Source organism: Rhamphochromis sp. 'chilingali' (genome assembly GCF_963969265.1).
Source record: "Rhamphochromis sp. 'chilingali' genome assembly, chromosome: 12".
Lineage (NCBI taxonomy): Eukaryota > Metazoa > Chordata > Actinopteri > Cichliformes > Cichlidae > Rhamphochromis > Rhamphochromis sp. 'chilingali'.
In genome coordinates this window covers 5,651,747-5,678,092 of record NC_137939.1, presented here as the reverse complement: position 1 = coordinate 5,678,092, position 26,346 = coordinate 5,651,747, and the positions used below count along the sequence as shown (strand labels likewise).

The following is a 26,346-nucleotide window of genomic DNA, read 5'->3' as shown; positions in this document are numbered from 1 at the left end:
ATGCCATCCCTCAACAGATGTTCCTGCAGCTTTTCATACAACACAGCCTCCCCTTCCAACAGCCCAAAATCTATGTAAACTGGCGGGCCAATATCAACTTTCCATTTTTGGCCAAACACAGTGTGCTGTCCAATCAGCCTGCAAACGCTATGCTTGCTGCCAATGTCCTGTCTTGCCTTAGCTATATACCTACCTAACTGGCACCCCTCTACACATATATCATCAACATCCTCTGGTTTCCATGTACACACTGGAGCTATCATATGCTTGATTGCAGCCACAACACTGCAGGCAATTAAGGCATTCACATCTGAAGTGGATGGTGCACATTGAACAGCAGTCCCAGCAACAATGGATGCTTGCAACTTCTCTGCACAAATGCAAACATTTGGGTTAGCATTGGACTTACCAGAGGTGATTCTTGGTGTGCGCCGCATGCGAAAACCCTTTTTTCTTGGCATCTACAATAAAAAGAGAAAAAAAATATATTAAACAAACATCCACACTCCAGCTCACATGTTAGTTTGCTCCAAGCATTTACACAAAGGTCAGTGTTTTGTAGTAGCTAATATGTCATTCTTCATAACAGAATTGTTGATATAGGTTACAAGCAAGTCTGGCGCTGAACAGAAATTGTCGCGCTATGCGCCTGTGTTTATTGTGCATAAATACTGAATTGTCCTGACACAATATTGCGTTTCGTTTCTTTTATTACCATGGTACATTAACAAAAACATATACTTTTATTCACAGGATAAAACTTTTTTTTTGTATCACTAATTGCGCAGTACGATTACAGCATACAATATTATTGTCACTGCTACATTTCTGTAATGAACCAGAAAATATTTCCACTACTAATTAATTACCGTTGAGCTTAAAGGTCCTATTAATAAATGGTTAACGAATGTGTATTTATGAAGACGATTTGTGAGACTGGTAAACTTATGATAGGTACGATGGTCTTTCATTCTACACGGTGCATTTCAAGGTCCTGTACCCATCTGTCGGTAAACTAGACCTGGGCTTGTTAAAGTGACCTGAAGTTACTAAAAACTTCATGAGTGTATGCACTCACTCCAAGAACCGTATGATTATCAATTTGAGCGTGGTGAAAGTTGGGCTCTCGCTAACTCTTTTGTCCACTCTGTGTGCTCGTAAGGGTCTAACCCTTTCACTCTTTTGATTTTTTTCCTCGTATCTTTTCTTTGACTTTTCATCAAGTTTGTCTTTGTACGGAGCGGTATTGTTCTCCTTCGTTTTTGTACATACCTCTTTTGGGGGGCAAAGTAAAAGCAAGAAGGTATTAGAACCGGAGAATGAACGTTTTGCGGTGCTGCAAATGCTTGCATTTGATGCATTGCTTTAATTGTTTTGCCACTAGTGCCCGGCATGCAATGCATGAAAGTCATGTGGTCTGTCAATCTCTATTATGACTACGAACACTAAAGTAAGGGGGTGGAACATGACCTTCCAGTCATGTTCAAATCAAACCTGACCATTTTAAAACTTAAGACACTCATAAATATTGTCATTTACATTTGATTGCCTAAAGGCTTTATGAGATTCTCCACACTATTAACTTATACAAGTGATGTGGGGGGGGGGGGGGTGAGTGCATTGAGATTAGAATCTCACCCCCCCTGCCATTGACTGAACAAACGACTGAATAGCCCACTGAACGACTACTTAACGACCCACTGAACAATACTGGAGAACATTTTTTAAACCTTCTCTTTCCACTTTTTGCTCTTAACAGGAAGCATCAAAAAACGTCAAAAAACCCTTGTTAAAACCTCAAGCATGTAAGGCTATAGTCAGCATTTTTAATAACTTACCTTGGTTCACACCAAATCCAGCTGTTCTGCTGAAAGTTCACAGCAAGCCTTCTGAAGTATCTGTACGTGATGTCCCTTAGGAAGTTTGATCTCCTAATACAAAAAAGATATTGTACAATTAAACATTATTGACATAAGATCAGAAAAAGGTCATTTTCAGACTGAAACAGAAATAAAGAAACCTTAACCCTAGCAATTAAAATTGTGACAAAGACAAAACCCCACCCATAAATGGCATGGTTTTTTTAATGACCAGTTATGCTCAGGTTAAAATCTATACCTGTGCACCTACCAAAAATAATTAAACATCAGATTCACAAGGCTAAAATAAATGTGAGACAATAACAAAATTTTCTCAATACCTGCATAATTAGCATGATGCAAATTTAACAACTCACAATGAACGCACAACAAATCACAGCTATGTGAAAAATTACAATTATCCTCTTACGCTCTATAGCCACCAGTACTGTGGCTCAAGAGTTATGCAAAAACCTCCATGTATCACACCTTTCATGCAAATATCACGTAGTATCCACAGAAGCCTTATAATTTTAGCTAAATGGTCATATAAACCATTTCTAAAACTACCAAAGACAGCAGAAACAAGCATGATTGAAATAGCAGTTACTAAATTGCTTAAAATCTGCTAAACACACATAAACCAGCCAAAAATGTTCCACACTTCATGTATTTCATTATATTCATGTTGTGCTTTACTTGAAATAAGAAATCAGTGGCTAATTACCCGGCCTAGCTTTCACAGATTTCAGTCTTTCAAAAAAGACCACAAAATGGCTTAATGGCCCAAATTCACTAAAACAGAAAACCAAACCAAAGACTTTTCACGGGTAACCCTCCCACAAACAATAAAAAAATAACTTAAATACAAAGTAAATTCTGTTACTGAAATTTAAAATGTGGTTTTACACCAAAAATAAAATTCAATTTACAACAAATAAAACTTACCAAGAATTGCACAAGGGCAGGGTTTTTCAAAAATAATCTCTTGTGATGTTTGTTATAGTGGTCTAAAATGATGTCCTCGAATCCTCAGAATGTTAAAATCCAAAGCTCTCCTCTTCTCGTTTGCTAAAAGCAAAGTGGCTTAAAAACCAGTAGCACAGGTATTTATTGAAATCATGAGGGACATTCAAAAAACTTCAAATGATCCAATCACAGAAGCCAACAGGGGAGGGACTGTCACAAAGTAACCAGTGAAGTTACAATGCAATAAACAGTACTCAACACCTTTTTTCCCTTGACTAGTTAAAACCTTTATTCAGCAGTACACTAATTTCCATAGCTGTTGTCCACACCCTTGGCTTTGCCAAAAGACACAATCCAATCTTTTGTCTCAGACTCAGTCTCACCTTCGTTTCACAGCCTTACAACTTATTCATTTCAACAGTGTGACCTCAAGTTTGCCCCCCGCTTCCCCTTCACACATGAAAACAAAAGACAGCCATTGATAGTCTCTACCACTAACTGTCTCACCACACCTATTTCTGAATTAAAAATTACCCAAAGTGACCTAAAACATGCCACTTTGGGTCAAATGTGAAAAAATATATTAATCTAAGAAAACTTAGCATTATTATAAAACATCTGTCACAAGTCTTCGTCTGTCTGAGTGGTGGCCTCTGTCACATCTGAACAACACAAAAACAAAGGGGGAAAGGTGAGGGGTTATACTTTTCTACATCACTGGTTGTTTGTTGTTGGCTTTAAACAAAATAACCAATAATTATTACAACAATTAAGCAGCATTACTCAATTTCTTCCTATTATATAAAAATGAAGCCAATATCTGGATGAGCTCTAATTACATGAATTAGCCGTGATATATGCCAATATGTCAATATGTATGAGAAATACAATATGTCAACATAATTTAAAAAACACAATCAATGAAGATTATTCCAGAGTCTCGGGCATGCCAGGGCATGTCAGGGTAAACTTCATTCAACTACAGAGGATACTTGCAGTCAAACTAAAAGAAGCTGTCAAAATGGACAGCAAAGTTGCTTTCATGTTTTAATTAAAAACAGTCTGGAAACACAACAAACAGTAGTCAAGACCTTTTTTCCCCTTTAGTAGTTAAAAGCTTTAATCGGCAGGGCACTAATTTCCACATCTGTAGTCCACATCTTGACCTTCTCAATAGACAGTTTTAACAGCTTCTCCCCCCCCCCCCCCGCTTCCCCTTCACACATGAAAACAAAAGACAGCCATTGATAGTCTCTACCACTAACTGTCTCACCACACCTATTTCTGAATTAAAAATTACCCAAAGTGACCTAAAACATGCCACTTTGGGTCAAATGTGAAAAAATATATTAATCTAAGAAAACTTAGCATTATTATAAAACATCTGTCACAAGTCTTCGTCTGTCTGAGTGGTGGCCTCTGTCACATCTGAACAAAACAAAAACAAATAATATTTTTTGACAGTTAGTATTTATAAACAACTTTAACAAATATACATGGGTAAAACAGACATTTGCATATATCTAATCCTTATAAAATCACAAATGAAGAAAACAAAACATGATACTAATCATGGATTTAATATTTTCTCCAAATGATTTATCATAAACTAAAATAAATAATTCGCATTCATGTTTATTTGTATGTAGACAGTCGTTCAATAGTAATTCATAGAGTATTTTTTCTAAGTCCCATTTCTTAAAATAAGACACTGAAGCCAACATTCACTGTTTATACCATCCAAACAATACATTAAGACTTACCATCACGTGCGAATGTAATCGAAGCTTGCAATGCATCCAGCTCCTGGGCAGTGTTATTCAGCATTTCTTTTTCAGCATCCAGCTGTTCTTTTAAAACAGAAATCTTTCTTTCGGCTGCACGCCTGAGCCGCACCTGCCGAACCAAGAGGTCCATTGCCTTGGCATGAAGTTGCAAGCACCTTGTATATAGATCCTCTCTGCTGACCCCTGGGTCCAAGCAGGCATACTGAAATTACAAAATATTTTGGATCATAACAAAATTAGAAAACAGTTATTCGCTTCAATCTATGCTGCCGCTACAATGTAATGTTTGTAGTGCCAGATCACAACAACAGCTGTATAAAAGTCTCAGCTTAACCTTGTGCCATCCTTTAAAAAACTTACGTTGATCACCCTGGGGACCCAAAAAGGCCCCAGTATGGCACAAGGGTTAACAGTGACTTATATGAAAGAGCAAACAAACAAACAAACAAACACAAGAAACACTAAACACAGCATCCTGCCCAGCTCTGTAACAGGTAATGTAGCGTAAAAACAAATTTTTCTACACTATAAATAAAATTTAAGAAATATTTGTTACTTACAGTTGATAGTTGAAATTCTTGACGCAATGATTCAACTTCAGGATCATTAATCCCAGCAAACTTCGTTGGGGAAGCATATGCCATTCTCTATTTATGATAAAGTATGAGGTTAATTAGTTACATTTTACACAACATTCAAACAATATACAAACATGAGAGCATCAAAGAGACTTTACTTACACATAAACATGTAGTTAGTTCACAATAATGATCAGTAATGCAATTACATTCATTCAAAAAACACAAAACATATATATAAATGGTAAATGGCCTGTATTTCTATATCGCTTTACTAGTCCCTAAGGACCCCAAAGCGTTTTACACATCCAGAATGAAGGTGTAAATTAATCAATGTATGACATTAAGATAATGCTCACCAACTCTTGCTGTCTGCTGCTCAAATTTGCTTAAAGAAAAGGATTGAACGCACAACAAATCACAGCTATGTGAAAAATTACAATTATCCTCTTACGCTCTATAGCCACCAGTACTGTGGCTCAAGAGGTATTTATTGAAATCATGAGGGACATTCAAAAAACTTCAAATGATCCAATCACAGAAGCCAACAGGGGAGGGACTGTCACAAAGTAACCAGTGAAGTTACAATGCAATAAACAGTACTCAACACCTTTTTTCCCTTGACTAGTTAAAACCTTTATTCAGCAGTACACTAATTTTCATAGCTGTTGTCCACACCCTTGGCTTTGCCAAAAGACACAATTCAATCTTTTGCCTCAGACTCAGTCTCACCTTCGTTTCACAGCCTTACAACTTATTCATTTCAACAGTGTGACCTCAAGTTTGCCCCCCGCTTCCCCTTCACACATGAAAACAAAAGACAGCCATTGATAGTCTCTACCACTAACTGTCTCACCACACCTATTTCTGAATTAAAAATTACCCAAAGTGACCTAAAACATGCCACTTTGGGTCAAATGTGAAAAAATATATTAATCTAAGAAAACTTAGCATTATTATAAAACATCTGTCACAAGTCTTCGTCTGTCTGAGTGGTGGCCTCTGTCACATCTGAACAACACAAAAACAAAGGGGGAAAGGTGAGGGGTTATACTTTTCTACATCACTGGTTGTTTGTTGTTGGCTTTAAACAAAATAACCAATAATTATTACAACAATTAAGCAGCATTACTCAATTTCTTCCTATTATATAAAAATGAAGCCAATATCTGGATGAGCTCTAATTACATGGATTAGCCGTGATATATGCCAATATGTCAATATGTATGAGAAATACAATATGTCAACATAATTTAAAAAACACAATCAATGAAGATTATTCCAGAGTCTCGGGCATGCCAGGGCATGTCAGGGTAAACTTCATTCAACTACAGAGGATACTTGCAGTCAAACTAAAAGAAGCTGTCAAAATGGACAGCAAAGTTGCTTTCATGTTTTAATTAAAAACAGTCTGGAAACACAACAAACAGTAGTCAAGACCTTTTTTCCCCTTTAGTAGTTAAAAGCTTTAATCGGCAGGGCACTAATTTCCACATCTGTAGTCCACATCTTGACCTTCTCAATAGACAGTTTTAACAGCTTCTCCCCCCCCCCGCTTCCCCTTCACACATGAAAACAAAAGACAGCCATTGATAGTCTCTACCACTAACTGTCTCACCACACCTATTTCTGAATTAAAAATTACCCAAAGTGACCTAAAACATGCCACTTTGGGTCAAATGTGAAAAAATATATTAATCTAAGAAAACTTAGCATTATTATAAAACATCTGTCACAAGTCTTCGTCTGTCTGAGTGGTGGCCTCTGTCACATCTGAACAAAACAAAAACAAATAATATTTTTTGACAGTTAGTATTTATAAACAACTTTAACAAATATACATGGGTAAAACAGACATTTGCATATATCTAATCCTTATAAAATCACAAATGAAGAAAACAAAACATGATACTAATCATGGATTTAATATTTTCTCCAAATGATTTATCATAAACTAAAATAAATAATTCGCATTCATGTTTATTTGTATGTAGACAGTCGTTCAATAGTAATTCATAGAGTATTTTTTCTAAGTCCCATTTCTTAAAATAAGACACTGAAGCCAACATTCACTGTTTATACCATCCAAACAATACATTAAGACTTACCATCACGTGCGAATGTAATCGAAGCTTGCAATGCATCCAGCTCCTGGGCAGTGTTATTCAGCATTTCTTTTTCAGCATCCAGCTGTTCTTTTAAAACAGAAATCTTTCTTTCGGCTGCACGCCTGAGCCGCACCTGCCGAACCAAGAGGTCCATTGCCTTGGCATGAAGTTGCAAGCACCTTGTATATAGATCCTCTCTGCTGACCCCTGGGTCCAAGCAGGCATACTGAAATTACAAAATATTTTGGATCATAACAAAATTAGAAAACAGTTATTCGCTTCAATCTATGCTGCCGCTACAATGTAATGTTTGTAGTGCCAGATCACAACAACAGCTGTATAAAAGTCTCAGCTTAACCTTGTGCCATCCTTTAAAAAACTTACGTTGATCACCCTGGGGACCCAAAAAGGCCCCAGTATGGCACAAGGGTTAACAGTGACTTATATGAAAGAGCAAACAAACAAACAAACAAACACAAGAAACACTAAACACAGCATCCTGCCCAGCTCTGTAACAGGTAATGTAGCGTAAAAACAAATTTTTCTACACTATAAATAAAATTTAAGAAATATTTGTTACTTACAGTTGATAGTTGAAATTCTTGACGCAATGATTCAACTTCAGGATCATTAATCCCAGCAAACTTCGTTGGGGAAGCATATGCCATTCTCTATTTATGATAAAGTATGAGGTTAATTAGTTACATTTTACACAACATTCAAACAATATACAAACATGAGAGCATCAAAGAGACTTTACTTACACATAAACATGTAGTTAGTTCACAATAATGATCAGTAATGCAATTACATTCATTCAAAAAACACAAAACATATATATAAATGGTAAATGGCCTGTATTTCTATATCGCTTTACTAGTCCCTAAGGACCCCAAAGCGCTTTACACATCCAGAATGAAGGTGTAAATTAGTCAATGTATGACATTAAGATAATGCTCACCAACTCTTGCTGTCTGCTGCTCAAATTTGCTTAAAGAAAAGGATTGAACGCACAACAAATCACAGCTATGTGAAAAATTACAATTATCCTCTTACGCTCTATAGCCACCAGTACTGTGGCTCAAGAGTTATGCAAAAACCTCCATGTATCACACCTTTCATGCAAATATCACGTAGTATCCACAGAAGCCTTATAATTTTAGCTAAATGGTCATATAAACCATTTCTAAAACTACCAAAGACAGCAGAAACAAGCATGATTGAAATAGCAGTTACTAAACTGCTTAAAATCTGCTAAACACACATAAACCAGCCAAAAATGTTCCACACTTCATGTATTTCATTATATTCATGTTGTGCTTTACTTGTAATAAGAAATCAGTGGCTAATTACCCGGCCTAGCTTTCACAGATTTCAGTCTTTCAAAAAAGACCACAAAATGGCTTAATGGCCCAAATTCACTAAAACAGAAAACCAAACCAAAGACTTTTCACCAGTACCCCTCCCACAAACAATAAAAAAATAACTTAAATACAAAGTAAATTCTGTTACTGAAATTTAAAATGTGGTTTTACACCAAAAATAAAATTCAATTTACAACAAATAAAACTTACCAAGAATTGCACAAGGGCAGGGTTTTTCAAAAATAATCTCTTGTGATGTTTGTTATAGTGGTCTAAAATAATGTCCTCGAATCCTCAGAATGTTAAAATCCAAAGCTCTCCTCTTCTCGTTTGCTAAAAGCAAAGTGGCTTAAAAACCAGTAGCACAGGTATTTATTGAAATCATGAGGGACATTCAAAAAACTTCAAATGATCTTTTGTCTCAGTCTAACCTTTTCAACAGTGTCACTTGCCCCCCCCTTGCTTGCCCTTCACACATGAAAACAAAAGACAGCCATTGATAGTCTCTGCCACCAACTGTCTCACCACACCTAATTCTGAATTAACAATTACCCAAAGTGACCTAAAACATGCCACTTTTGGGTCACTTTAGGTCACAGTCCCAGTGGGTGACAGCATATAAAAGTAAGAAAGCTTAGCAAGTACCTGATGCTGTCAAATCATAAGAAATTAGCAGAAATATCGTAAAACCAAAACAGTCAAATGAAAAAGCAGCATAAGCCAAAGTTCCTTCAGAAGTACAGTATCAGAGAATGGTGAAAGACTGTTGGAATAATTGGCAGTGGAGTTTATCGTGTGGTCTCTGTGTTTTTCTGTCAGTTAATCAGGCTGAATCTGCCAAACTGCGAGATCATTGAAAGGCCCACAACGAATAGACACAACGAAGGTTAAATCAATTTGGTAGCAAAAGACTGTTATTTAGCATCTTCATTGATGTCAATGACAAACAAAGAAGAATAGTTCATTCTGGTGAAAAACCAGCACGAGTTATCTACACAAATCTTCCATAGCTCTAAGGATTAACGGCAAGTCTTGTTCCTTACTGTTCATATTGAGCTTCTGTTTAATACATTGGCAGTGCAATAGCATAGTGTTTAGGTTTATATCAACAAAATACAGGAATCTTAATAGAACAACTAGAGAATGAGAAGAATACATAAATATGAAAAAATATATTTCAGCTTCTCCTCTCTGTTGTGTTGCAACATAGCCATTCGACATGGAAAATGAAGTAGCTTTCAAGAAAGAGAAAGCTTGAAAAACTTACAAACACTGACAATCAACTAGTGTACAGCTTTCAAGTGTAATTTATACATTTTAATAGTAATGTCTTTAAAACTATCAGTGACATTGAAAGGAGTTATTAGTTATTATCAAAACATCAAATTGTTCATAAAACATAAGTTCGCTTTTTTTTATTTTAAAGCCAAAATGACACCAGTGACACCACTAGTGTTTTATAAATCTTGATTCATAAACAATTATGTTAGAAACTTATTTCCTATTCACAATACTTGTTATTATTAAACATTTAATGTGAAAAAGTTTCATCCTCCTCTTAGTCTTCATACATCTCTTTTTTTAAACTTGTAGAGTTGTAGAATTTAAACTAATAACACATATACCATAAGGATGAATAAACAGTCAAAGAAAACCAAAATTTAAAACAGGAACATTTATTATAAAATATTTACACATCTGTCACAACTCTTTGTCTGTCTGACTGGAGTCCTCTGTCACATATGTACAAAACAAACCAAAACAATATTTTTCACAGTTGAGTATTCACAGTATTTATAAAGCAATTGTAAAAAAATTGAGTAGTTAAAATCTTTATTCAGCAGTACACTAATTTCCATAGCTGTTGTCACCTTGGTTTCACAGCCTTACAACTTATTCATTTCAACAGTGTGACCTCAAGTTTGCCCCCCCCCCGCTTCCCCTTCACACATGAAAACAAAAGACAGCCATTGATAGTCTCTACCACTAACTGTCTCACCACACCTATTTCTGAATTAAAAATTACCCAAAGTGACCTAAAACATGCCACTTTGGGTCAAATGTGAAAAAATATATTAATCTAAGAAAACTTAGCATTATTATAAAACATCTGTCACAAGTCTTCGTCTGTCTGAGTGGTGGCCTCTGTCACATCTGAACAAAACAAAAACAAATAATATTTTTTGACAGTTAGTATTTATAAACAACTTTAACAAATATACATGGGTAAAACAGACATTTGCATATATCTAATCCTTATAAAATCACAAATGAAGAAAACAAAACATGATACTAATCATGGATTTAATATTTTCTCCAAATGATTCATCATAAACTAAAATAAATAATTCGCATTCATGTTTATTTGTATGTAGACAGTCGTTCAATAGTAATTCATAGAGTATTTTTTCTAAGTCCCATTTCTTAAAATAAGACACTGAAGCCAACATTCACTGTTTATACCATCCAAACAATACATTAAGACTTACCATCACGTGCGAATGTAATCGAAGCTTGCAATGCATCCAGCTCCTGGGCAGTGTTATTCAGCATTTCTTTTTCAGCATCCAGCTGTTCTTTTAAAACAGAAATCTTTCTTTCGGCTGCACGCCTGAGCCGCACCTGCCGAACCAAGAGGTCCATTGCCTTGGCATGAAGTTGCAAGCACCTTGTATATAGATCCTCTCTGCTGACCCCTGGGTCCAAGCAGGCATACTGAAATTACAAAATATTTTGGATCATAACAAAATTAGAAAACAGTTATTCGCTTCAATCTATGCTGCCGCTACAATGTAATGTTTGTAGTGCCAGATCACAACAACAGCTGTATAAAAGTCTCAGCTTAACCTTGTGCCATCCTTTAAAAAACTTACGTTGATCACCCTGGGGACCCAAAAAGGCCGCAGTATGGCACAAGGGTTAACAGTGACTTATATGAAAGAGCAAACAAACAAACAAACAAACACAAGAAACACTAAACACAGCATCCTGCCCAGCTCTGTAACAGGTAATGTAGCGTAAAAACAAATTTTTCTACACTATAAATAAAATTTAAGAAATATTTGTTACTTACAGTTGATAGTTGAAATTCTTGACGCAATGATTCAACTTCAGGATCATTAATCCCAGCAAACTTCGTTGGGGAAGCATATGCCATTCTCTATTTATGATAAAGTATGAGGTTAATTAGTTACATTTTACACAACATTCAAACAATATACAAACATGAGAGCATCAAAGAGACTTTACTTACACATAAACATGTAGTTAGTTCACAATAATGATCAGTAATGCAATTACATTCATTCAAAAAACACAAAACATATATATAAATGGTAAATGGCCTGTATTTCTATATCGCTTTACTAGTCCCTAAGGACCCCAAAGCGCTTTACACATCCAGAATGAAGGTGTAAATTAGTCAATGTATGACATTAAGATAATGCTCACCAACTCTTGCTGTCTGCTGCTCAAATTTGCTTAAAGAAAAGGATTGAACGCACAACAAATCACAGCTATGTGAAAAATTACAATTATCCTCTTACGCTCTATAGCCACCAGTACTGTGGCTCAAGAGTTATGCAAAAACCTCCATGTATCACACCTTTCATGCAAATATCACGTAGTATCCACAGAAGCCTTATAATTTTAGCTAAATGGTCATATAAACCATTTCTAAAACTACCAAAGACAGCAGAAACAAGCATGATTGAAATAGCAGTTACTAAATTGCTTAAAATCTGCTAAACACACATAAACCAGCCAAAAATGTTCCACACTTCATGTATTTCATTATATTCATGTTGTGCTTTACTTGAAATAAGAAATCAGTGGCTAATTACCCGGCCTAGCTTTCACAGATTTCAGTCTTTCAAAAAAGACCACAAAATGGCTTAATGGCCCAAATTCACTAAAACAGAAAACCAAACCAAAGACTTTTCACGGGTAACCCTCCCACAAACAATAAAAAAATAACTTAAATACAAAGTAAATTCTGTTACTGAAATTTAAAATGTGGTTTTACACCAAAAATAAAATTCAATTTACAACAAATAAAACTTACCAAGAATTGCACAAGGGCAGGGTTTTTCAAAAATAATCTCTTGTGATGTTTGTTATAGTGGTCTAAAATGATGTCCTCGAATCCTCAGAATGTTAAAATCCAAAGCTCTCCTCTTCTCGTTTGCTAAAAGCAAAGTGGCTTAAAAACCAGTAGCACAGGTATTTATTGAAATCATGAGGGACATTCAAAAAACTTCAAATGATCCAATCACAGAAGCCAACAGGGGAGGGACTGTCACAAAGTAACCAGTGAAGTTACAATGCAATAAACAGTACTCAACACCTTTTTTCCCTTGACTAGTTAAAACCTTTATTCAGCAGTACACTAATTTCCATAGCTGTTGTCCACACCCTTGGCCTTGCCAAAAGACACAATCCAATCTTTTGTCTCAGACTCAGTCTCACCTTCGTTTCACAGCCTTACAACTTATTCATTTCAACAGTGTGACCTCAAGTTTGCCCCCCGCTTCCCCTTCACACATGAAAACAAAAGACAGCCATTGATAGTCTCTACCACTAACTGTCTCACCACACCTATTTCTGAATTAAAAATTACCCAAAGTGACCTAAAACATGCCACTTTGGGTCAAATGTGAAAAAATATATTAATCTAAGAAAACTTAGCATTATTATAAAACATCTGTCACAAGTCTTCGTCTGTCTGAGTGGTGGCCTCTGTCACATCTGAACAAAACAAAAACAAAGGGGGAAAGGTGAGGGGTTATACTTTTCTACATCACTGGTTGTTTGTTGTTGGCTTTAAACAAAATAACCAATAATTATTACAACAATTAAGCAGCATTACTCAATTTCTTCCTATTATATAAAAATGAAGCCAATATCTGGATGAGCTCTAATTACATGAATTAGCCGTGATATATGCCAATATGTCAATATGTATGAGAAATACAATATGTCAACATAATTTAAAAAACACAATCAATGAAGATTATTCCAGAGTCTCGGGCATGCCAGGGCATGTCAGGGTAAACTTCATTCAACTACAGAGGATACTTGCAGTCAAACTAAAAGAAGCTGTCAAAATGGACAGCAAAGTTGCTTTCATGTTTTAATTAAAAACAGTCTGGAAACACAACAAACAGTAGTCAAGACCTTTTTTCCCCTTTAGTAGTTAAAAGCTTTAATCGGCAGGGCACTAATTTCCACATCTGTAGTCCACATCTTGACCTTCTCAATAGACAGTTTTAACAGCTTCCCCCCCCCCCGCTTCCCCTTCACACATGAAAACAAAAGACAGCCATTGATAGTCTCTACCACTAACTGTCTCACCACACCTATTTCTGAATTAAAAATTACCCAAAGTGACCTAAAACATGCCACTTTGGGTCAAATGTGAAAAAATATATTAATCTAAGAAAACTTAGCATTATTATAAAACATCTGTCACAAGTCTTCGTCTGTCTGAGTGGTGGCCTCTGTCACATCTGAACAAAACAAAAACAAATAATATTTTTTGACAGTTAGTATTTATAAACAACTTTAACAAATATACATGGGTAAAACAGACATTTGCATATATCTAATCCTTATAAAATCACAAATGAAGAAAACAAAACATGATACTAATCATGGATTTAATATTTTCTCCAAATGATTTATCATAAACTAAAATAAATAATTCGCATTCATGTTTATTTGTATGTAGACAGTCGTTCAATAGTAATTCATAGAGTATTTTTTCTAAGTCCCATTTCTTAAAATAAGACACTGAAGCCAACATTCACTGTTTATACCATCCAAACAATACATTAAGACTTACCATCACGTGCGAATGTAATCGAAGCTTGCAATGCATCCAGCTCCTGGGCAGTGTTATTCAGCATTTCTTTTTCAGCATCCAGCTGTTCTTTTAAAACAGAAATCTTTCTTTCGGCTGCACGCCTGAGCCGCACCTGCCGAACCAAGAGGTCCATTGCCTTGGCATGAAGTTGCAAGCACCTTGTATATAGATCCTCTCTGCTGACCCCTGGGTCCAAGCAGGCATACTGAAATTACAAAATATTTTGGATCATAACAAAATTAGAAAACAGTTATTCGCTTCAATCTATGCTGCCGCTACAATGTAATGTTTGTAGTGCCAGATCACAACAACAGCTGTATAAAAGTCTCAGCTTAACCTTGTGCCATCCTTTAAAAAACTTACGTTGATCACCCTGGGGACCCAAAAAGGCCCCAGTATGGCACAAGGGTTAACAGTGACTTATATGAAAGAGCAAACAAACAAACAAACAAACACAAGAAACACTAAACACAGCATCCTGCCCAGCTCTGTAACAGGTAATGTAGCGTAAAAACAAATTTTTCTACACTATAAATAAAATTTAAAAAATATTTGTTACTTACAGTTGATAGTTGAAATTCTTGACGCAATGATTCAACTTCAGGATCATTAATCCCAGCAAACTTCGTTGGGGAAGCATATGCCATTCTCTATTTATGATAAAGTATGAGGTTAATTAGTTACATTTTACACAACATTCAAACAATATACAAACATGAGAGCATCAAAGAGACTTTACTTACACATAAACATGTAGTTAGTTCACAATAATGATCAGTAATGCAATTACATTCATTCAAAAAACACAAAACATATATATAAATGGTAAATGGCCTGTATTTCTATATCGCTTTACTAGTCCCTAAGGACCCCAAAGCGTTTTACACATCCAGAATGAAGGTGTAAATTAATCAATGTATGACATTAAGATAATGCTCACCAACTCTTGCTGTCTGCTGCTCAAATTTGCTTAAAGAAAAGGATTGAACGCACAACAAATCACAGCTATGTGAAAAATTACAATTATCCTCTTACGCTCTATAGCCACCAGTACTGTGGCTCAAGAGGTATTTATTGAAATCATGAGGGACATTCAAAAAACTTCAAATGATCCAATCACAGAAGCCAACAGGGGAGGGACTGTCACAAAGTAACCAGTGAAGTTACAATGCAATAAACAGTACTCAACACCTTTTTTCCCTTGACTAGTTAAAACCTTTATTCAGCAGTACACTAATTTTCATAGCTGTTGTCCACACCCTTGGCTTTGCCAAAAGACACAATTCAATCTTTTGCCTCAGACTCAGTCTCACCTTCGTTTCACAGCCTTACAACTTATTCATTTCAACAGTGTGACCTCAAGTTTGCCCCCCGCTTCCCCTTCACACATGAAAACAAAAGACAGCCATTGATAGTCTCTACCACTAACTGTCTCACCACACCTATTTCTGAATTAAAAATTACCCAAAGTGACCTAAAACATGCCACTTTGGGTCAAATGTGAAAAAATATATTAATCTAAGAAAACTTAGCATTATTATAAAACATCTGTCACAAGTCTTCGTCTGTCTGAGTGGTGGCCTCTGTCACATCTGAACAACACAAAAACAAAGGGGGAAAGGTGAGGGGTTATACTTTTCTACATCACTGGTTGTTTGTTGTTGGCTTTAAACAAAATAACCAATAATTATTACAACAATTAAGCAGCATTACTCAATTTCTTCCTATTATATAAAAATGAAGCCAATATCTGGATGAGCTCTAATTACATGGATTAGCCGTGATATATGCCAATATGTCAATATGTATGAGAAATACAATATGTCAACATAATTTAAAAAACACAATCAATGAAGATTATTCCAGAGTCTCGGGCATGCCAGGGCATGTCAGGGTAAACTTCATTCAACTACAGAGGATACTTGCAGTCAAACTAAAAGAAGCTGTCAAAATGGACAGCAAAGTTGCTTTCATGTTTTAATTAAAAACAGTCTGGAAACACAACAAACAGTAGTCAAGACCTTTTTTCCCCTTTAGTAGTTAAAAGCTTTAATCGGCAGGGCACTAATTTCCACATCTGTAGTCCACATCTTGACCTTCTCAATAGACAGTTTTAACAGCTTCTCCCCCCCCCCCCCCGCTTCCCCTTCACACATGAAAACAAAAGACAGCCATTGATAGTCTCTACCACTAACTGTCTCACCACACCTATTTCTGAATTAAAAATTACCCAAAGTGACCTAAAACATGCCACTTTGGGTCAAATGTGAAAAAATATATTAATCTAAGAAAACTTAGCATTATTATAAAACATCTGTCACAAGTCTTCGTCTGTCTGAGTGGTGGCCTCTGTCACATCTGAACAAAACAAAAACAAATAATATTTTTTGACAGTTAGTATTTATAAACAACTTTAACAAATATACATGGGTAAAACAGACATTTGCATATATCTAATCCTTATAAAATCACAAATGAAGAAAACAAAACATGATACTAATCATGGATTTAATATTTTCTCCAAATGATTTATCATAAACTAAAATAAATAATTCGCATTCATGTTTATTTGTATGTAGACAGTCGTTCAATAGTAATTCATAGAGTATTTTTTCTAAGTCCCATTTCTTAAAATAAGACACTGAAGCCAACATTCACTGTTTATACCATCCAAACAATACATTAAGACTTACCATCACGTGCGAATGTAATCGAAGCTTGCAATGCATCCAGCTCCTGGGCAGTGTTATTCAGCATTTCTTTTTCAGCATCCAGCTGTTCTTTTAAAACAGAAATCTTTCTTTCGGCTGCACGCCTGAGCCGCACCTGCCGAACCAAGAGGTCCATTGCCTTGGCATGAAGTTGCAAGCACCTTGTATATAGATCCTCTCTGCTGACCCCTGGGTCCAAGCAGGCATACTGAAATTACAAAATATTTTGGATCATAACAAAATTAGAAAACAGTTATTCGCTTCAATCTATGCTGCCGCTACAATGTAATGTTTGTAGTGCCAGATCACAACAACAGCTGTATAAAAGTCTCAGCTTAACCTTGTGCCATCCTTTAAAAAACTTACGTTGATCACCCTGGGGACCCAAAAAGGCCCCAGTATGGCACAAGGGTTAACAGTGACTTATATGAAAGAGCAAACAAACAAACAAACAAACACAAGAAACACTAAACACAGCATCCTGCCCAGCTCTGTAACAGGTAATGTAGCGTAAAAACAAATTTTTCTACACTATAAATAAAATTTAAGAAATATTTGTTACTTACAGTTGATAGTTGAAATTCTTGACGCAATGATTCAACTTCAGGATCATTAATCCCAGCAAACTTCGTTGGGGAAGCATATGCCATTCTCTATTTATGATAAAGTATGAGGTTAATTAGTTACATTTTACACAACATTCAAACAATATACAAACATGAGAGCATCAAAGAGACTTTACTTACACATAAACATGTAGTTAGTTCACAATAATGATCAGTAATGCAATTACATTCATTCAAAAAACACAAAACATATATATAAATGGTAAATGGCCTGTATTTCTATATCGCTTTACTAGTCCCTAAGGACCCCAAAGCGCTTTACACATCCAGAATGAAGGTGTAAATTAGTCAATGTATGACATTAAGATAATGCTCACCAACTCTTGCTGTCTGCTGCTCAAATTTGCTTAAAGAAAAGGATTGAACGCACAACAAATCACAGCTATGTGAAAAATTACAATTATCCTCTTACGCTCTATAGCCACCAGTACTGTGGCTCAAGAGTTATGCAATATTTATTGAAATCATGAGGGACATTCAAAAAACTTCAAATGATCTTTTGTCTCAGTCTAACCTTTTCAACAGTGTCACTTGCCCCCCCCGTTCAGGGAAACGGGGTTGTCATGGTGGCACGTGGAGTTTCAATCACTCGCCAAAAAGCAGTAATCTGCTGTCACTCAAAATCAAAATGTCCAATATGTCCCAAAGGTCGCAGGCGTGATGAGACTCGAGCTCGGAAATGTTTGTTATGCCATTTGTCAGTAATGGTTAGAGTGCCACCTAGTGGAACGACTATAATCATGATTGAATGAGATGAAATGTTAGCTGGTGGTTGAATGCATGAATTCCATCAATGTGACATCAGATCGGACGTGCTGGTTGTAGGTGTTGGGCGTAGCTCGACGCGATGGGGTGCGAGGGCCCTCATAACGCTGCTTGCAGCTTTAATTAGGGCCCGAGCACTGACTGTGCGAAGGCCCTATTGTATCTGCTCCGTTTCTTATTATTATTATTATTCACCCCAAACAAGGGCCTTTTTGAGGGCCTAAACATGCTCAAAAACTCATGAAATTTTGCAGACATGCCAGGTCTGGTGAAAAATTTTGTATTTTAATGGTTTTAGTTATGAGCACTGGGAAATGGCTCTAGAGCGCCACCTATGCCTTGTTAAATGCAGCCCTACGACCACATGGTTTGAGCTACATGTATGAAATTTGGCACACATGTGTATCATTCCAAGACGAACAAAAAAGTCTGTGGGCCCATTGACGCAAACCCAACAGGAAGTCCGCCATTTGGAAGAGAAGGTGACATTTTGGCTCTAATTTTGCCATTTCCATGCCTCGAACTTTTGCGAACTCCTCCTTGGGGTTTCATTTCATAACCTTCATATTTGGACAGTGTCAACTACACCCTTGTGCCATGTTAAATTGCGGAGCTTTTGAGTTTTCACAATACTATGAGGCCGTGGCGCCATGGCGAATTTCGATGACTCGCCATGAAAATCTTATAGCCTCTCATTTTGTCATACATTTTCTGACCTTGACCAAACAGCACACATATGATAAGGCTCCACACCTGAACATATTTCAACTGCCATATTTGACATCAAGGACAGCGCCACCTAGTGGGAACAGGAAATGTCATGTTTTACACTTTGGGGTACAGTATAGTGATGGGTGACATCTGCAGCCTCAAATTTCTCCAGGAAAGCCTTAAGGAGTTGGTCTTGGGTTACAGTGAAAACTGTGACTTTTCGCAAAAGGGTGTGACCCCAGCGGCATGGCGAACTTTGATGTCTCGCCATGAAGAAACAAATTAGTATAACTCCATGAAATCCAGTCTGATTAGTACCAGACTTTACAGGCATGATGTCAGACCCGCCCTGAACAGATTGATGTGCCCATTGTCGGAAATACGGACAGCGCCACCTAGTGGCCACAGGAAATGTCATGGCTTTAATTTTGTTGTACTGATTTTCACAGGTTCATCGTGGCCACCTCAAAAGCGGTGAATATCAACATCAGTCCCTCGTGATGCTTCAGTGCAAAAATTGTGACTTTAAACTGAACGGCGCACCCTGGTGGCAACGCGGTTCACCATGAAAGATGAAGTGGCTTTTGAGGGACTTGGAAAGTTTATAGAGGCTTGAAATTTGGCACACACCTCCAAATGGATGTAGGCTTTGTTGTCATGTGATCATTTTCATTGAATAGCTCGAAATTGCTCCACAGCGCCCCCTACAAAATTTCAAAACAACAGCCCCTGCTCTGTGTTTCATCTATGAGTCTGAAACCTGGTAAGCTTATGGAAAATATCAAGATGTACAAAAAAGTCTCTTGGAGCAATATCCCAAATCCAACAGGAAGTCAGCCATTTTAAAATTAATGTGTAATTTTGGCAACATTTTCCCCTCTTTTCAGGCTTCATACTTTGACGAACTCCTCCAAGGGATTTCATCATATTGAACCATTCTCCAGTGTGTGGAATCTAAAGACCTTTGTGATGTTAAATTGCGAAGCTTTTTACGTTCAAGGAAACGGGGTGGTCATGGCGGCACGTGGAGTTTCAATCACTGGCCACAAAGCAGTAATCTGCTGTCACTCAAAGACACAATGTCCAATCTCTCCCAAAGGTCGCAGGCGTGATGAGACTCGAGCTCGGAAATGTTTGTTATGCCCTTTGTCTATAATGGTTAGAGCGCCACCTAGTGGGACGACTATACTCATGGTTGAACCAAATGAAATGTTAACTGGTGGTTAAATGCATGAATTCCATCAATGTGACATCAGATCGGAGGTGCTGGTTTCAGGTGTTGGGCATGGCTCGACACGCCGGGGGTGCGAGGGCCCTCATAACGCTGCTTGCAGCTTTAATTAGGGCCCGAGCACTGACAGTGCGAAGGCCCTATTGTAATTGCTCTGTTTATTATTATTATTATTATTATTATTATTATTATTATTTCGGCAAATGAATTGGCCGTTTGAGAGCCTAAACATGCTCGAAAACTCATGAAATTTTGCACACGCGTCAGGTCTGGTGAAAATTTACGTATTTTAATGTTCTCAGACATGGCCAGGGAAAATTAGCTCAGTAGCGCCACCTAGAAAAATGAAAAACGCGAGCCCCCGGTATGGGTATGACCTACACGTTTGAAAGTCGGTACACCTATATAACGTTCAGAGTCGAACAAAAAAGTCTATTATGGCAATGTCCTAAACCCAACAGGAAGTCCGCCATTTTGGATTGAAGGTGACATTTTGGGTCTGATTTTACCGTTTCCATGCCTTGTACTTTAACGAACTCCTCCTTGGGATTTGGTCCTATAAACTTCAAATTTGGACAGTGTCAACTACACCGTTGTGCCATGTTAAATTGCGGAGCTTTTGAGTTTTCACAATACTATGAGGCCGTGGCGCCATGGCGAATTTCGATGACTCGCCATCAAAATCTTATTGCCTCTCATTCTGTCATACATGTTCCGATCTGGACCAAAGAGCACACATATGATAAGGCTCCACCCCTGAACATATTTCAACTGCCATATTTGACATCAAGGACAGCGCCACCTAGTGGGAACAGGAAATGTCATGTTTTACACTTTGGGGTACAGTATAGTGATGGGTGACATCTGCAGCCTCAAATTTCTCCAGGAAAGCCTTAAGGAGTTGGTCTTGGGTTACAGTGAAAACTGTGACTTTTCGCAAAAGGGTGTGACCCCAGCAGCATGGCGAACTTTGATGTCACGCCATGAAGAAACAAATTAGTATAACTCAATGAAATCCAGTCTGATCAGTACCAGACTTTACAGGCATGATATCAGACCCACCCTGAACAGATTGATGTGCCCATTGTCGGAAATACGGACAGCGCCACCTAGTGGCAACAGGAAATGTCATGGCTTTAATTTTGTTGTACTGATTTTCACAGGTTCATCGTGGCCACCTCAAAAGCGGTGAATATCAACATCAGTCCCTCGTGATGCTTCAGTGCGAAAATTGTGACTTTAAACTGAACGGCGCACCCTGGTGGCAACGCGGTTCACCATGAAAGATGAAGTGGCTTTTGAGGGACTTGGAAAGTTTATAGAGGCTTGAAATTTGGCACACACCTCCAAATGGATGTAGGCTTTGTTGTCATGTGATCATTTTCATTGAATAGCTCGAAATTGCTCCACAGCGCCCCCTACAAAATTTCAAAACAACAGCCCCTGCTCTGTGTTTCATCTATGAGTCTGAAACCTGGTAAGCTTATGGAAAATATCAAGATGTACAAAAAAGTCTCTTGGAGCAATATCCCAAATCCAACAGGAAGTCAGCCATTTTAAAGTTAATGTGTAATTTTGGCGACATTTTCCCCTCTTTTCAGGCTTCATACTTTGACGAACTCCTCCAAGGGATTTCATCATATTGAACCATTCTCCAGTGTGTGGAATCTAAAGACCTTTGTGATGTTAAATTGCGAAGCTTTTTACGTCCAGGGAAACGGGGTGGTTATGGCGGCACTTAGAGTTTCAATCACTCGCCAAAAAGCAGTAATCTGCTGTCACTCAAAAACACAATGTCCAATCTCTCCCAAACGTGTCAGGTGTGATGAGACTCGAGCTTGGAAGTGTTTGTTATGCCATTTGTACATAATGGTTAGAGCGCCACCTAGTGGAACGACTAACTAATCATGAATGAATGAGTTGAAATGTTAGCTGGTGGTTAAATGCATGAATTCCATCAATGTGACATCAGATCGGACGTGCTGGTTTTAGGTGTTGGGCGTGGCTCGACGCGCCGGGGGTGCGAGGGCCCTCATAACGCTGCTTGCAGCTTTAATTAGGGCCCGAGCACTGACAGTGCGAAGGCCCTATTGTAATTGCTCTGTTTATTATTATTATTATTATTATTTCGGCAAATGAATTGGCCGTTTGAGGGCCTAAACATGCTCGAAAACTCATGAAATTTTGCACACGCGTCAGGTCTGGTGAAAATTTACGTATTTTAATGTTCCCAGACATGGCCAGGGAAAATTAGCTCAGTAGCGCCACCTAGAAAAATGAAAAACGCGAGCCCCCGGTATGGGTATGACCTACACGTTTGAAAGTCGGTACACCTATATAACGTTCAGAGTCGAACAAAAAAGTCTATTATGGCAATGTCCTAAACCCAACAGGAAGTCCGCCATTTTGGATTGAAGGTGACATTTTGGGTCTGATTTTACCGTTTCCATGCCTTATACTTTAACGAACTCCTCCTTGGGATTTGGTCCTATAAACTTCAAATTTGGACAGTGTCAACTACACCCTTGTGCCATGTTAAATTGCGGAGCTTTTGAGTTTTCACAATACTATGAGGCCGTGGCGCCATGGCGAATTTCGATGACTCGCCATGAAAATCTTATTGCCTCTCATTCTGTCATACATGTTCCGATCTGGACCAAAGAGCACACATATGATAAGGCTCCACCCCTGAACATATTTCAACTGCCATATTTGACATCAAGGACAGCGCCACCTAGTGGGAACAGGAAATGTCATGTTTTACACTTTGGGGTACAGTATAGTGATGGGTGACATCTGCAGCCTCAAATTTCTCCAGGAAAGCCTTAAGGAGTTGGTCTTGGGTTACAGTGAAAACTGTGACTTTTCGCAAAAGGGTGTGACCCCAGCAGCATGGCGAACTTTGATGTCACGCCATGAAGAAACAAATTAGTATAACTCAATGAAATCCAGTCTGATCAGTACCAGACTTTACAGGCATGATTTCAGACCCGCCCTGAACAGATTGATGTGCCCATTGTCGGAAATACGGACAGCGCCACCTAGTGGCAACAGGAAATGTCATGGCTTTAATTTTGTTGTACTGATTTTCACAGGTTCATCGTGGCCACCTCAAAAGCGGTGAATATCAACATCAGTCCCTCGTGATGCTTCAGTGCAAAAATTGTGAGTTTAAACTGAACGGCGCACCCTGGTGGCAACGCTGTTCAACATGAAAGATGAAGTGGCTTTTGAGGGTCTTGGCAAGTTTATAGAGGCTTGAAATTTGGCACACACCTCCAAATGGATGAACGCTTTGTTGGCATGTGATCATTTTCATTGAATAGCGCGAAGTGGCTCCACAGCGCCCCCTACAAAATTTCAAAACCACAGCCCCTGCTCTGTGTTCTATGTATGAGTCTGAAACTTGGTAAGCTTATGGAAGATCTTAAGATGTACAAAAAAGTCTCTTGGAGCAATATCCCAAATCCAACAGGAAGTCAGCCATTTTAAAGTTAATGTGTAATTTTGGCGACATTTTCCCATTTTTTCAGGCACCGTACTTTGACGAACTCCTCCAAGGGATTTCATCAGATTGGACCGATCTGCAGTTTGTGGAATCTAAAGACCTTTGTGATGTTAAATTGCGAAGCTTTTTACGTCCAGGGAAACGGGGTGGTTATGGCGGCACTTAGAGTTTGAATCACTCGCCAAAAAGCAGTAATCTGCTGTCACTCAAAAACACAATGTCCAATATCTCCCAAACGTCTCAGGTGTGATGAGACTCGAGCTTGGAAGTGTTTGTTATGCCATTTGTACATAATGGTTAGAGCGCCACCTAGTGGAACGACTAACTAATCATGAATGAATGAGTTGAAATGTTAGCTGGTGGTTAAATGCATGAATTCCATCAATGTGACATCAGATCGGACGTGCTGGTTTTAGGTGTTGGGCGTGGCTCGACGCGCCGGGGGTGCGAGGGCCCTCATAACGCTGCTTGCAGCTTTAATTATTATTATTATTATTATTCACCCCAAACAAGGGCCTTTTTGAGGGCCTAAACATGCTCAAAAACTCATGAAATTTTGCACACATGCCAGGTCTGGTGAAAAATTTTGTATTTTAATGGTTTTACATATGAGCACTGGGAAATGGCTCTACAGCGCCACCTATGCCTTGTTAAATGCAGCCCTACGACCACATCGTTTGAGCTACATGTATGAAATTTGGCACACATGTGTATCATGCCAAGACGAACAAAAAAGTCTGTGGGCCCATTGACGCAAACCCAACAGGAAGTCCGCCATTTGGAAGAGAAGGTGACATTTTGGCTCTAATTTTGCCATTTCCATGCCTCGAACTTTAACGAACTCCTCCTTGGGATTTGGTCCTATAAACTTCAAATTTGGACAGTGTCAACTACACCCTTGTGCCATGTTAAATTGCGGAGCTTTTGAGTTTTCACAATACCATGAGGCCGTGGCGCCATGGCGAATTTCGATGACTCGCCAAGAAAATCTTATTGCCTCTCATTTTGTCATACATTTTCTGACCTTGACCAAAGAGCACACATATGATAAGGCTCCACCCCTGAACATATTTCAAGTGCCATATTTGACATAAGGGCCAGCGCCACCTAGTGGGAACAGGAAATGTCATGTTTTACACTTTGGGGTACAGTATTGTGATGGGTGACATCTGCAGCCTCATATTTCTCCAGGAAAGCCTTAAGGAGTTGGTCTTGGGGTACAGTGAAAACTGTGAGTTTTCACGAAAGGGTGTGACCCCAGCAGCATGGCGAACTTTGATGTCTCGCCATGAAGAAACAAATTAGTATAACTCAATGAAATCCAGTCTGATCAGTACCAGACTTTACAGGCGTGATGTCAGACCCGCCCTGAACAGATTGATGTGCCCATTGTCAGGAATATGAAGAGCGCCACCTAGTGGGAACAGGAAATGTCATGTCTTACACTTTGTTGTACTGATTTTCACAGGTTCATCGTGGCCACCTCAAAAGCGGTGAATATCAACATCAGTCCCTCGTGATGTTTCAGTGCAAAAATTGTGACTTTAAACTGAACGGCGCACCCTGGTGGCAACGCTGTTCACCATGAAAGATGAAGTGGCTTTTGAGGGTCTTGGCAAGTTTATAGAGGCTTGAAATTTGGCACACACCTCCAATGTGATGAAGGCTTTGTTGTCATGTGATCATTTTCATTGAATATCCCAAAATGGCTCCACAGCGCCCCCTCCAAAATTTAAAACCACAGCCCCAGCTCTGTGTTTTATGTATGAATCTGAAACCTGGTAGGCTTATAGGAGATATCAAGATGTACAAAAAAGTCTCTTGGAGCAATATCCCAAATCCAACAGGAAGTCAGCCATTTTAAAATTAATGTGCAATTTTGGCAACATTTTCCCCTCTTTTCAGGCACCGTGCTTTGACGTACTCATCCAAGGGATTTCATCAGATCGATGCAATCTCCTGTGTGTGGAATCTAAAGACCTTTGTGATGTTAAATTGCGAAGCTTTTTACAGTCAGGGAAACGGGGTGGTCATGGCGGCACGCAGAGTTTCAGTCACTCGCCAAAAAGCAGTAATCTGCTGTTACTCAAAAACACAATGTCCAATCTCTCCCAAAGCTCATAGGCGTGATGAGACTCGAGCTCGGAAATGTTTGTTATGCCATTTGTACATAATGGTGAGAGCGCCACCTAGTGGAACGACTAACTAATCATGAATGAATGAGTTGAAATGTTAGCTGGTGGTTAAATGCATGAATTCCATCAAT

General features: G+C 38.2%; 1 protein-coding gene and 2 long non-coding RNA genes across 3 annotated transcripts in view; 1 reads left to right on the top strand and 2 right to left on the bottom strand.

The window, feature by feature from the left end:
• Nucleotides 1-26,346, top strand: part of cntn3a.2 (contactin 3a, tandem duplicate 2) — a 123,451-nt gene that overhangs the window by 59,592 nt on the left and 37,513 nt on the right. The window lies entirely within an intron of this gene.
• On the bottom strand, nucleotides 7,124-9,105 carry LOC308407821. Its single transcript, XR_013973730.1, has 3 exons — nucleotides 8,876-9,105; nucleotides 7,886-7,972; nucleotides 7,124-7,527 (listed from the first exon to the last, which is right to left on the bottom strand). It is a non-coding gene; the product is annotated as an uncharacterized lncRNA (long non-coding RNA).
• Nucleotides 11,142-13,381, bottom strand: LOC308407822. Its single transcript, XR_013973731.1, has 3 exons — nucleotides 12,729-13,381; nucleotides 11,739-11,825; nucleotides 11,142-11,380 (listed from the first exon to the last, which is right to left on the bottom strand). It is a non-coding gene; the product is annotated as an uncharacterized lncRNA (long non-coding RNA).